The following is a 13,748-nucleotide window of genomic DNA, read 5'->3' on the forward strand; positions in this document are numbered from 1 at the left end:
GTTGTCCTTTAGTTTAAATAACTCTTCTCCCTCCTTGGTGCCACTAGCTACAGAATTATTTCCTCTTATGGTTACAAGAGCTGCTGAAATCCCTGTGGGATAAACGTGTTTTAATTATTCAGACCATTTTGGCTTATAAAGGCAAGAGAGACTTTTAAGAAATGCAACAAGTCCAGCATCTCAAGAGAGCTCTTCATTGGGGAGGAAAATCATCATTGGAGAAAGACTTGATGCTGTAAACAATCTGTCTTAATGAGAGCAGAGTTCATGCTGAGATAAAGGGTAACAAAATGAGCCAGCAGCCTCATTATGTTCAAAAATCAACTTAAGCCATTGTGTTGCTGGCATATAGCGATGTGACAGGATGCCAGATCTCAGCACGCAGGAGGCTGGAAAGTTCACCATTAATAGGGTGGCTTTTCACACTGTCCCCTTATCAGAAGTTTCTGGCTGTGTAGAGGACACGGTGACCAGCAACTGCACATTTCTCCAACTTTCGGGAAAATCCTTAAGAATACGACGATCTTTTGAGGACGAGATGTATGCTTTTGCTGGAACAGAAGTACAGCAGTTCCAGAACAGATAACATCCGTTCTCCATTGTCTGAAGTCCATTGTGATTTCAGATAGAAGTATCTGTATAACAATAGATAGAAAAAGCCTGGCTTGGTTTGCTCTTTGTGTACAGTAGGTTGTTTATAAAGCAATGCATGTGGAAAGTTGGTGATTTCAGACAGTCTAGCAGAGAAGAGCTAAAGGACAGTTCTTTAGTGTCTGCAGTAGCTGGGATGCGGCTTGACCTTCATGATTGCAAGTAAACCACCTTAGATTAGGTTTTGTTGTGCAAACGTATGAGTGGAAAACAAACAGAGGTCTTTTCTGGGGTCTCACCCTTATTTACTTTTCAAGTCCAGAGCTTAGCTGGTGGTCAAATAGGTCTTTGCTATTTGAAAGCTGAGACTGTTCTATTGTGGAAACTTCATCCTTTCATCTGATCTAGTCAATCTGGGGGCATGAGTAGGTGAGTTGATGAGAGGTGTATGGTGCAGTTGCAGATTTTTGTCATAGTCCGGTCATAAGGCATTCAAGAATGACTCAGAAAAAAGTGTCCATATCTTTGAAAGACTTGGCAGCAGTGGGCCATTTAGATACAGCAGCCATCTGCTCTTGTTTAAAAAACTGACTTTGCAGTTGCAACGTTTGAGATAAGAGTGTCAACCAGCGAGCCCCTCAATGCCAACTGGCAGAGGGTAACATAACTCCTATCAGGTCTGACATACTCCTTGCCCCAATTCACTATGGTCATATTCTGCATCTAAAAGGTATCATGTAAGGGATCATAAACTGCCAAATATTATGGTGTAGTGTATGCATGGGTGATATATGAACAAATATAAATGTGCTGGAAAAATGTTCTTAAAATGTGTTTGTCAGGCAAGGCTCAAGTCACCCCGCCCTAGACAAAGGAACATGGTTCCTCCTGTTTGGAGGGGTCTCCGGTGTGAATTGAGCAAGGAGAGATAATGAAATTACATTTACATGAAGATTAGACAAAACAGTCCGGCAAATCACTGTGGAAGATGGCCACTTAACACTCTCAATGAAGGGATGGAAATGGCAGCGCCAGGAAACTTTCCTGCCTCCTGAAACGAGGCCATTGAACTTTGGAAGATCTAAGCAAGGACAGAAACCCATGATGGCATCCGTAAAACAAGAGGCCAGAGCGCTTGTACATCTGAGCAAAGCGACCCCTTTCCATCAAGAGAGTTGAAAGCCTCTGAAACTGAATATAGGTGAGAAACCGGCTTCGACCAAGACTGTAACTTGCTGAAGTTAAATGTTGTCACTAGAATCCATGTTTAGTTTGTAACTTTTCATCTCTTTCCCTCTTATTAGAAATCACTTCATCCTATAGTCTTAGCCTAAAAATAAGTTTATTAACAATGTCTTCACTATGGACCTTACAGTGGCACAGCTGTACGGTCTCCCTTGTAGCCGCTCTCCTGCTGGCATAATTAAACCACCCCCAAAGAGCAGCATTAGCTGTGTCGGCAGGAGAGCGTCTCCTGCCAACGTAGCGCCGTCCACACCAGCGCTTTTGCCAGTGAAACTTATGTCGGTCAGGGGGTGGTTTTTTCACACCTCTGACTGACAACAGTGGTAGTGTAGACAAAGCCTTGCATTTCAGTGCTGTATGTTAAAGAAAGGGCAAGTCCTCTCCTAAATTACCGGGTTGGTCATGTGTACTGTCTCTTTAAGGGAGCAGCAAACTTCATAAGCTTCTGAGAGTGCTGCAGTCAGAAGGATGGTTTTGGGAAAACTAGGGACGGGAGTTTGTGGGTGCCACCCCGCAAGGAGTGGTGAATGCCAGGGTGAGGCTTTCGTGCTGTAAGCAGGGCTCTGAGCCAAAGCTGCACAGAGGCACCCAAAGAAGCAGGGCAGAGAGTGACACCCTTTACTGGTCTGGGTTGAACCCCAAAGCATCACACAGAGAAAATCAGGAAGTTGGAAGCACGGAACCGCTTTCACAGATAGGTTATGAGTTAAAAGTCTTAGTGATGACCTTACTTCAGAGCGTGGTAAAGCACTTGTGAGTTTTACTGGAATGTTTGTTCAGGAAGACATCTACATACCCCTGAACAGACTGAGCTGTGTCTGCCACTAGGACATTCCCAAAGTTATCCATGTGTGGGTGACATTCTGTCTCCTCTTCGTCAGATGCCCTGGGGAAGAGGAAGCCTTTCCCCTCACTTAGTGCATCATTGCAGGAGCCAGGCAGAACTGTGACCTAGCCCTCCAAGAAACACTATGTACTGTATAAATCCAAACAAAGCACCTAACCAAAATTAGATTTGCTTTTGGTGGATGTTAAACAATCGTGGGAAGCAGAATAAAGCCAGCCACTTCCCCAAAGCCAGAAAATAACCAGCCAAAACCCTCCCACACATCACCCAGACCCAGGGTCTTCGGGACACATTGCCAGACTCAGAAAATTCAGGCAGTTTTAGACCAAGGGGAGGAGTAAATTCCAACCCAGAGAGCCCCTCGTGGAGAATGCCCTGTCTGCAAGGAGGACCTAGTTAATTTGCTCTGCAGCACTCACTGATCCAGTGGGATATGGCCAAGTCCTCCACCCCAGTGCATCCACAGTAACTTAGAAATTGCGTCTGGAGCAGTCATAACAATTGCTGCTGAGCGTGCGAATCCCAGGCACCCTGAACAGTCCTGCCTTTTGGCTGCCTAGGATGGGAAGTCTCCATGGGGCTGCTACAGTCCCTCTTCTCCCCATAGCTCTGGCAGTACAGGCTAGATTGTGAGTATTGGTCCATTGTGGTATCTGCCATAAAGAGTGATTGTTTTGTCCTGGCCTTAATAGTCTCAGGGTAGGCTTGTTACTTAACGGGGGGGGGGAGACGACAACAGAAAATGTGGAAATGGCAGACTTTGTTTGTTTTCATCAAAAAGTTTAGTAACGATTGGACATCTAACATAGTGAACACCAGTGGAAATGAGGTGGGATCTGAGGCTAAAATAGAGAAAGAACAAGTTAAAAATTACTTAGACAAGTTAGATGTCTTCAAGTCAGCAGGGCCTGATGAAATGCCTCCTAGAATACTCAAGGATCTGACTGACGAGATATTTGAGCCATTAGCGATTATCTTCCGAAAGTAATGGAAAACAGGAAAGATTCCAGAGGACTGGAAAAGGGCAAATATAGTGCCCATCTATAAGAAGGGGAATAAGGACAACCCAGGGATTACAGACCAGTCAGTTTAACTTCAGTTCCCGGAAAGATAATGGAGCAAATAATTAAGCAATCAATTTGCAAACACCTAGAAGATAATGAGGTCCAGTCAGCATGGATTTGTCAAGAAAAATTGTGTCAAACCAACCTAATAGCTTTCTTTGACAGGGTAACAAGCCTTGTGGATAGGGGGAAGCAGTAGATATGGTATACCTTGACATCAGTAAGACTTTTGATGTTGTCTTGCGAGATCTTCCCATAAACAAACTAGGGAAATACAATCTAGATGGAACTACTATAAGGTGGATGCATAACTGGTGGAAAACCATTCCCAGAGAGTAGTTATCAGTGGTTCACAGTCAAGCTGGAAGGGCATATCGAGTGGGGTCCTGCACAGATTGGACCCCACTCAAAAAAGCCTCCCGCTGCCCTCCCCCCTCCCCGGTGCTCCGGCCGGTCGGGGAGAGCGGGGCCACGGCCGGGCTCGGCGCCCTCCCCTGCCACGCTCCCCGGCGGGGGGGCGGGGGAGGGGGGAGGCAGCGGGAGGCTTTTTTGCCTGGGGCGGCAAAAAAGCCAGAGCTGGCCCTGCCTATGTGGCCCCCTCAAGGATTGAACTCACAACCCTGGGTTTAGCAGGCCAATGCTCAAACCACTGAGCTATCCCTTCCCCCAATCAAGGAAAAGAAATCTCTCTAACTGGTTTCTAATTCTTTAAGTGGTTAGAAAAGGCACAGCCATTAGCGAAATGGAAGTGTGATTTACACTGGTTATTTTAAAATGATATTACGTGTAAAATGAAACAGGACTTCAAGAATGTCAAGACAGGGTCCTTTGGTTAAATCTAATCAACATTTCTGGCATTATGAGCAAAATGTAGTGGCCAAATTCTGCCCTGGTTTACCTCCCATGTGTTTCCTGTCGTTGGCTACCCAATTCTGAGTGTGTAACACAAGGTGATGTAATTTTGTCCGCGGGGGGGGGGGGGAGGAGGGGAAGGGATCACACTTCCCCCACTAGCTTTCCTTTTGCTTTGAAAATAACCAATTGTTGGCTGCTCTCCTCTTACATCTGCACAGAAGTTAATTTGTGCCCACATTTCCCATACCCTACTGCTGAGACGCTTCTGCAGCTCTGGTTCTGTGCCGGCCACAATGCAGCAGGGAGCTGCACGTAGCCGTCCCTTGGCCTTCAATGCTCCAGCAGCACCCTGGTTAGCGAGAGCCCCTTTTTCCGTTAACACAGCGTCAGACACGCACCTTTCTGAGAAGTCCGCAAGTGAGGTTTTAGACAGCCAGCGTCACTATACTGAGCATTTGCAACAGCCCTTATAATGAAGATGCCTCTTTCGTTAGAAACATTGGGAAGGTGCCAGCCTGCCTTGTGAAATGTCTTACTCGCTGGGCTCCCAAGGGTGAGCAGGGAGGTTGCAACTAATCCGGGGCTAACGACAGAGAAATTGGTGCATGGGCACTTTGGGTCAAACACTGCACACTCCACATGACAGGTGGTCGTGCCCAATTACATGCACACCCTTGCTATGATACAGCAGCCCTTTGATCCAAGAACACCTTCAGTGAATGCAAAATGTACATGGTGAACTGCAACCTGAACTCGCAGAAAGATGGAGAAAATGCCTTCCCGCTCCAAGAGACAGGAGGGCTACACCTTGTGAAAACACACCACACCTCCTCTGCTGTCTCAGGACAGCTATTTGTTCAAAATATCCCCTTCCCTCTACTTAGTTGCTCAAGATTTCATGAAAGCATCAAGGGGTTTCACGTACCATCCTTTCCTTTGACTTCCAGTCATTAAATTGCTGTGGAGTCTGTTCTTTGCAAGTTGCTCAAAAACTCAGCCAACTGGCTTCCTGACAATTTTCAGCACAGGTCACTACCTAACAATGCCTGCTGTAAACTGTGCTCTTAGCATCCCTGTGTTAGACAAGAAAATACTGCCTGCTGCTGAAAATTGCATGCCATCCCCTTCTGCCTTACACGAGAGTAGCTTGTACCCGAAATGAGTGTGTTGGACTGATCTATTTTAATAACCTCAAATGCTCTCACAAAGGAGGACGCTGAAGTTACAATGATTTCTTTGAAAAGAAAAAAGTCTTGAGAGAGGGTAGTTATCAACTGAACCATTGTTTGTGCAACATTTACATCTTAAGAGAGTAAGTTCTTACAGCCAGTTTTTGGCCTCTTGGACTAATGTATTTCATAGTGTTTGTCCACAATGGCGGTGGCCCAGCATTCCGGTGGATCCCAAATCGCTTCACAGCAACAATGCGCTGAGACAAGAGAAAGCCAGCAGTGGCTCCAGCTACGACATTACAGGCCCAGGCACTAGCAGATTTACTCATATTGCAAGAGAAAGTGTTGGCAGTTGCCACTTGTACTGCACAAGCATTTGGTGTCCAGCAAACAAATTAAGCAATGAAGGTAATATTTCCTGTTGTATTAGTCGGCCTTGTGGGCTGTCTGGCTCTAGTCATGAATTCTTACCCTTCATTTTTCAGCAACAGGGAGTAATCAGGCGAGTAGGGGGAACAATCCCTTTTGCTAAAAATTATAGCGGTCAGCCGGAGCCAGCATTGATTTCAGTTGTTCCCTGTGTGACGCTAAGTGAACTCAAGTTCCAGCAACTGGAATGTTCAGCTGCGGTCCTGGGCTGGAACCCAGGGGTAACCTGCATCTTTTTCCGCATCGTGCACTCTAGGAATCTTCCCCCACCACCAGAGTAAAGAAAAATGACACTTGGCTACTAGTATTTTTCAGGTTTGCCAAGAGGAGAGTTTTATTTAGTCATTTCCTCATGTTGAAGAAGAGTGAGTGGATCTCCATCATAAACTACTTCTCCACGGCACTTCCTGTTTGCAGGTCCATCTGCTGATCTGCACTTGCTCCTGGCTGAAGACTCAGTTTGTTAGATATACATAGACCTCTGCAGCTACAAGCCAAGGACTTCATTCTCCCTTAATACAAGCGTAACAAGAAGCACCTTCATTATTCACTGAAATTTATTAACTAGCCACATTTTATAATAAAAAGGAATAGCCCTTATGGCGTCAGAGACGGGATGTACTACCATGCTTCTTTCCCATGCAGTCGCCGCAGTTGACACAGGGATGTGGCATAGTTTATAAGCTGGAAGGGAGGGGCAGCGTCAGGAGAGAATGGGGCCCACAAGAATCTCTGGGCGGATAGAACCTACACTATGGAACTGATTGAGGGGTGGCTGGTCTTGATTCAAGGGATAAAGGCACAGTATATTCTGAGAGCGCTAAGACAGCAAACAATCTTGGAAACCAAACACTGTGTTACTCAGCCCTTCTTTCCCATCCCTCACCAAATAGGCTTCACAGACCGGGAACCAGAGAACCCAAAAAGAGACCACTGCTCTAGAGAGTTGTGTGTCACGAGTCTGCTTTGCTCCCTACCGCCTCCTGGAACTCAGCCCTGGTGCATCTTTCTGTGTCCACCTCCATCACCACGATGAAAGGGAAGAAGGAAAAAAGCGGAAGGAGATTGTCCCACCCACTCACAGGCAACCCCCAGGCTGAGATTTCCTTTGGTAACAGACCAACTATCAGACTAGCATATTTGCTACTACAGGCCTTGGGTTTCCCTGAGTATCCCTGTATGGGTGCCGTAGCATTAGCACCTCAACAGGCCATAAATCGACCCTATCAGCTGGGGCTATACCTCCATGGTGCATCTGGGGCGTTTACCATCGGACCACAGTGTGGGAAAGTCTGTAGACCCCTGTCCGGCAGCCAGGCCATAAGACTCTCCTGCAGGGTGGATAAAAATAATAATAAAAAATAAAATCGGATTTTTTTTATAAAATGCTTTTTGAGGAAAAAATCCAATCTGAAGATAGTTGTAATTAAGATACGTAATAATCTCATCATGGAATAGGGATTATAAATTTTAGTTCTATCGTATGAGACAATATATTCATGTAATGTTGAAGAAAAATTTTGTAAATGAGTTCCAATAGTTCATGGATTAGGGACCCAATTTTATGGGGTTCCAAGGTAGCGTGACCAGATGTCCCAATTTTGGGGTCTTTTTCTTATATAGGCCCCTATTATCCCCCACCCCCTGTCCTGATTTTTCACATTTGTTGTCTGGTCACTCTATTCCAAGGGCTTCTGTATAGATTATTTAGGTTAATCTTTCTATCTACCCAACGGGACTCAGTGCTCAGTCTAGAAGATGCTTAGTTTTGCAGTTCTCAAACTGTGGATTTGTGTCTCCAGAGATAACATGCTTGTTAACAGCAAAAATGTTTTAAATAAATAAATAAATATACGGAGGTGAGAAATAACAGACCTCAAGCCTATTGTCCCTCTGCAAATTTGTGTAAACAGAGTCAATCCCTTACCTCTCTCTAAAAGTGCAAAGTTTCAAAAAGTTCAATGAACAGAAGATTGTTGGGGGCGGAATAGATCTGGACGAGGAGAAGAAGTCTGGAGATAAATGTGAAAAGGGAGGGACAGGTAATAGAAACAAAAGTGAAACTGTTTGAGCAGCATATTCCAGAAGTCTTGAGGTCTTTCTGAGTGTAGCCTTCATGGATTTGAGATCTACCATACCATTCTCTCACTAGAAGGGAAAACCTATAATGGCAGCAGGTCATAAAAGAGACCCATTTTGGGAATAAGAACCATTCAAGAAATATGTGTTTGCTGATGATGTTTTAAAGAAAGTCACACCAGTGAAGTGGTGGAAGTCACTTAAGCACTTGGATTCAGAGACTGTTGAAGTGATCATCTCACTTAACAGCAGTAGCTTCTTCTGCCGGTGTAGAAAGAATATTTTCTTCCTTTTCCCAATTTGGAATGAATTAGCCCAATCGTTTGGGAACTGAAAAAAGCAGGAAAGCTTGTTTTTCTTTTCTAAATTATGAACAAACAGGAAAATGAAGGCAAAGACGACTGAGTTAGCTGCAGAAGCCAATATTTTAAGTTTCTCCTGTTGACCTGGCTGACAGTCTATTTAAAATTTTTTTTATATAGTTCATTTAAACTATTTTAGTTAAAAACAATTTTAACAAAACCAAAGCTGATTTTAAAAAACTGGAATGTTTAACTAAATTCAAAAATTCATATGCTTGTTTTGTTAAATTATATGTTTGCTGTTGAAGAAAAAAATCCAGAATACATAACGTTGTTGTTTTAGTTAAATAAAACAATTTAAATGTCTGTGTGGTGATGTTCTCCTCCTAATACAGCATGGCAAGAAAATCCTCCAAATATTAATGATTAATCTGTTGAATTGGAGATAGTTCATTTCCCAATGACTCCATAAATATCTGCTTCAATTACCTTTGGTAAATGAAATAACCAATCATTCATTTTCTGGTATAGTTGTAAAACTCATCTGAAAAGTTTTCAAAATAAATCACTTTAAAAATGTATAGTGTGTACCTTCTAAAAATGAAACCTACATCTATCTCTGAGTTGTGAAGAATATGTATTAAGGTTATAACAACCAACAAGAATGCACTTTTATGTAGAAATCCATGATTAAATCGAGCCTTCCCCGACTAGTGATTTAAATCAAATCCACCCTGCCAGTGACAGGACTCATTTAAAACCATCCCCCCAGTTGATGCCCCTGCTTCTGGCCTCTGCCCAGTCATGGATGGCAAAATTGGCTGTTGTGTGTGTCTGTGGCAGGCAAGCACGAGAAGGTGAAATGCCCTTTACAAGTTCAGTTTTAGAAATGAAAGAAAATGCTTTGTCATTTTCGTTCGTGGTTGCAGATTGGTTTTAAAGAGATGGTTACGCAAGGAGGTAATGGGAGAAACAAAAATACATGAGCAACACTTTTAACAACAGGAGTCTAAAGTCAGGTGGCCTGATTTTCACAAGTCCTGAGCCTGCAGTTAAAACTGCTGAGTGTTCAGCACATCAGACTGGTTACTTAGGAGGGAGATTTTCAGAAGCAGCAAAGGAATTTAGGCTCACAAGTTAGTGACTTTCGATAGCACTCGTGTTCCTAAATCCCTTAGGTGCTTTTGAAAAAAAATCAACCCCCAGGAGCCTTCTTTGGACTATTTTAAAACCTTGGCCCTGGTATACACGTGTTTGCAATTTCCAGTGGAAGTGTTAGCTAGTAGAAGACCAGTAAGCAGCAACTACATAGCACACAGTCCAATAAGGAGGAGGAATTCAAAATTGGTGCCTTTTAAAATCCCTTCTACATTTAACTGAATCAGCCATAAAAACAAGTAAAACCCCGTTCTAAATCTGCAGCCTTCTGTTTGCATGATGCGGAGAATTTAAAAGAATCGCAGATGCCATATAACAGAGCCAGGGTTGCTGAGACTGCACCACCTTTTTCATATAAAACTATTAGTGCTCTAATTGTCTGTCTTCTGCTTTCTAATCCTGCTGAAACCGCTCTGCTCTCGTGCATGTGTTACGCATAAAGGCTCATTCGGAGAGCTGCCCCCACTTTCACTGAACGCTTGCCGGGCGGAGGGGGAAAGACCACCGCGCACAAGAAGTGTAGCCCGCGGGGATTGTGAATGAGTTCTGCAGGAGTACAGCGCAGCTGATCAGTCAGAGGCCCTCACACGTTTGAGTTATCGAGCCCTGCTAGCCCAACCCGGAACGCTGTTTTCTTGGAGAGCGCGCGACAGATTGGACTGGCAGCACTGGAGTATGTGCAGCCCAGTCTAGCTGGTCTGGCTAAGGAGTGAGTGGCGGTTGGGCGGAGAGAATTATACAGCACTTTTCTTCCAGACATCAGGGCAGTTCACAAAAGAGGCAGATATGCCCATTTCACTGATAGAGAACTTGAGGCACGGTGAGGTGACTTGCCCAGCAATTAAAACCCAGGTTGCCTCCCCCCAAGTCCCAGGGGGGCACAGTGCTCTGTCCCCCGAGCCACACTATCTTCCCCCAGAAGCCTCAAATTAGAGAGTCTGTGGGACTTTCAGCTTAAATCCCACCACAGAATAACAGTCTTGCGTCTGGATACCCGAGAGCAGAGATGCTACTTGCCTACCCGAATGTCAAGCTTTCTGTATATTTCAAGAGCCCTTGGGCTTTACAAACACTGATTGCAATACTATGTGCCAGCATGCGGCTTTCAACACCACCCCTACAATTCCTCCTCTCTCTGTGTGGCTGCGTGTTGCCAACCAGCACCTCTCTTTGGTTTAATAGGAGCAAGCCTGCACTAGTAAAAAAGTCACACACACAAATTGATAATTATCTAGATGGTGAAAGGAGAATATTGATCCATTCCATCTTGTGCCCAGCATTTAAACATCTATGCAGGCTGCCATCCTATGGGGAACAGCGCCCTGCCCCCTTTGCTTTGCTGGACTGCTGCGTCAGCAGTGGCAACGGAGCGTTACCAATGGAATCATTTTGCAAGTATGAAGATTTGGCTGCCTGGACTGCAGTTTTTAAAGGCTGGGTGAATGGTTTGGGTGGGAGCCTGAACTGGCTGCATTCCAGCCCACTGTATCAAAACCACAGCACTTGCAAGTTCTGGTTCAACGGAGACAGCAGCGTAACAGACAAGTGCGCCGTGACTCAGCTATCAACATTTTATGCCAGCAGCTTAGAGGAGCACTGAGCTCTAGGACCCCATCCCTGGAGCCCAGAGAGGAGTTTGGTTTGGGGATCGCTACAAAGCTTGAGCGAATACCTGAGCCTCAAAGTTTCCAGGTTCATCCACCGCTGCTCTTAACAGCTACTTTCCCGAGCTATGAGAGAGATGTAGGGCCAGACTGCTTTCAGCAGGGGCACCGATGGAAGGATACAAAAAGCTTTTCCCCCTGGAGCCTTCCCAATGCAGCAGCCATGCACAATGGCAGAGCAGGAACTCTTTTCCCCCAAAAGCCACTGCAGAAAAAAGGGACAGAGGAGACCGGGCCATAGCCACACACGGATACAGAGACACTTTGCACTGTCCTATTCTTAATAATGAAGCAGCATGAATACTACCCCGTGTGCCTAGGAATTCCAGGCTGTATTGCACCTCCCTGACATACAATCATCCCCCCCCACCCCGAGACCTCTAAACAGCTCTTCAGCGGGGATGCCCTTATGTAGTAGGTTCTGAAAATGCACCTCTAAACAGAGAGGAATTCTTAAACTCACTCGGTTTTTGCACACATTGGAACTTTTCAGCTGTAAGTCTTCCCACCCAATTGACCTCAAGTCTAAATGAGATCATCAAATCAAGACAAGTTTGAAGTTTCTAACTTCCATCCCTTGAGTTCTCCAAGAGAGAGTGAGAGCACCCACTGAACGTTGGAATCTCTTTTCCATATTTGGCTGGAAAAATGACTAAAAAGTAACTACCCAGGCATGTGTTCTTCGTAGACCATTTCCCCAATTCTCCCCCCATCATTTCTGGTCAACTTTCAAAACCTTGAAAGTTTTCTCCAACCAACTCTACTTAGGAATTTCACCTTCACATGAGACCAAGCATGGAAAAATGTGAGCTCACAAAGAATTTGTAATGAGCAGCCAAAAGAAGGAAATTATAATGGATGATGAAACTTGACCTAACAATTGCCACCCACACAGAGTCTAAGTTGTAGCATATTATAATTAGTTAATTGTGTTGCTTGTTGGTGCTCGAACGAATGTGACTCCACAGCATTTGAAGCGCTGCTCTGTGGATATAAATAAATGAATGTCACAAGAATAAAAATTAGTCTGAGGTAATGTATTGTCTGTATGTTCTTTCCGTAGCCAAACTAACACAAAGGAAGATGATAGAATTTGGCCTAGTAGATTAGAAGAAAAATTGAAGTCTGCTGCTGAGGAGAAGAAAGAAAAGACTGACTCATCTTTCTGCTAAGAAAGAAACAAGGAAGTGGAAAGGGGTGGGGGGCGGAAGGATACACTCTGTGTTATTTCCAGGTGCCTCAAATAGGTTGAGTTTGCTACACAGGTGCTGAAGTGCTATTTGCTGAAGGAAGCTGCTGGCCAGAGAGACTGAAGGAGGGGGGGTTTGGTAAATTAGATGTTCTAGAAACTGTGACTTTGGAAAAGAGTTTTTTAATCATTTCTGAGGCACACCAGGAATGAGCCAATTTATTTCCCCAAGTCTGCGCATTCTTACCTACAAAGAGACTTCCTGCCGCGTTATTGATAGCTGCAGGCTTACCACGGTGTTACAGCCAGGGGAGCGCTCTCAAATATTTTTCAGTGTAGCTCTTATACCTGTTTTGTCCCCCCCTGACTTTGCAGCTGGCATGGAGGGAAGTCCTACAGAGGTCATTATATAATTGGTGCTTTTGAACATGCAGTCCCAAAATGGAGACAGCAGTGGCCTTTTTAATAGGTGTGCTCTCATAGATACAAACAAAAAATTCTGCCAATCCAGCATACATAAACACCATCTGGATTTGTGTGTAATTCTGGCCTTGATGCAATCAGAAACAAGCCAGCATCGTAAGGTAGAGATGTTAAACCCATGGCTAATGCTGGAATTCAGGTTGGCAAGATGTGTCAAGTATTTGGGTACAGTACTTTGTGTCGTTTGCTTATCTATTGCCGTGACAAGGCATCCATCCTGTACATATGCCAGTGAAGGACAGGTCAAAGGCGACAGAGCTTCAATGAAAGGCCATTGTAGATCAAAGTAATATTGGAGTGCTGGAGTTGAGTACATGCAGATTTTAGAAATGAATGGTAATATTTCTTCAGTGTGCAGATGAGTGAATGGGTGAGTTTGCATGTAGTGTAGCACTAGGGTGACCAGACAGCAAGTGTGAAAAATCGGGACGGGGGTGGGAGGTAATAGGCGCCTATATAAGACAAAGCCCCAAATATCGGGACTGTCCCTATAAAATCGGGACATCTGGTCACCCTATGTAGTACTCCTGGTATACCGAGCAGGAGGCTAAATATTGCATTGTGGGCAAAATGCAATACAGGACTTTTCTGTTTTGCTTTATAATCAGTTGACCCGAGCCGTGAAACTCACTGCCATGAGGTTCTTTTTGCTGGGTAGATGTACCTTCTG

This window comes from Terrapene carolina, unplaced genomic scaffold (assembly GCF_002925995.2).
Source record: "Terrapene carolina triunguis isolate 2854851 unplaced genomic scaffold, T_m_triunguis-2.0 Scaffold136, whole genome shotgun sequence".
Taxonomy (NCBI): Eukaryota; Metazoa; Chordata; order Testudines; family Emydidae; genus Terrapene; species Terrapene triunguis.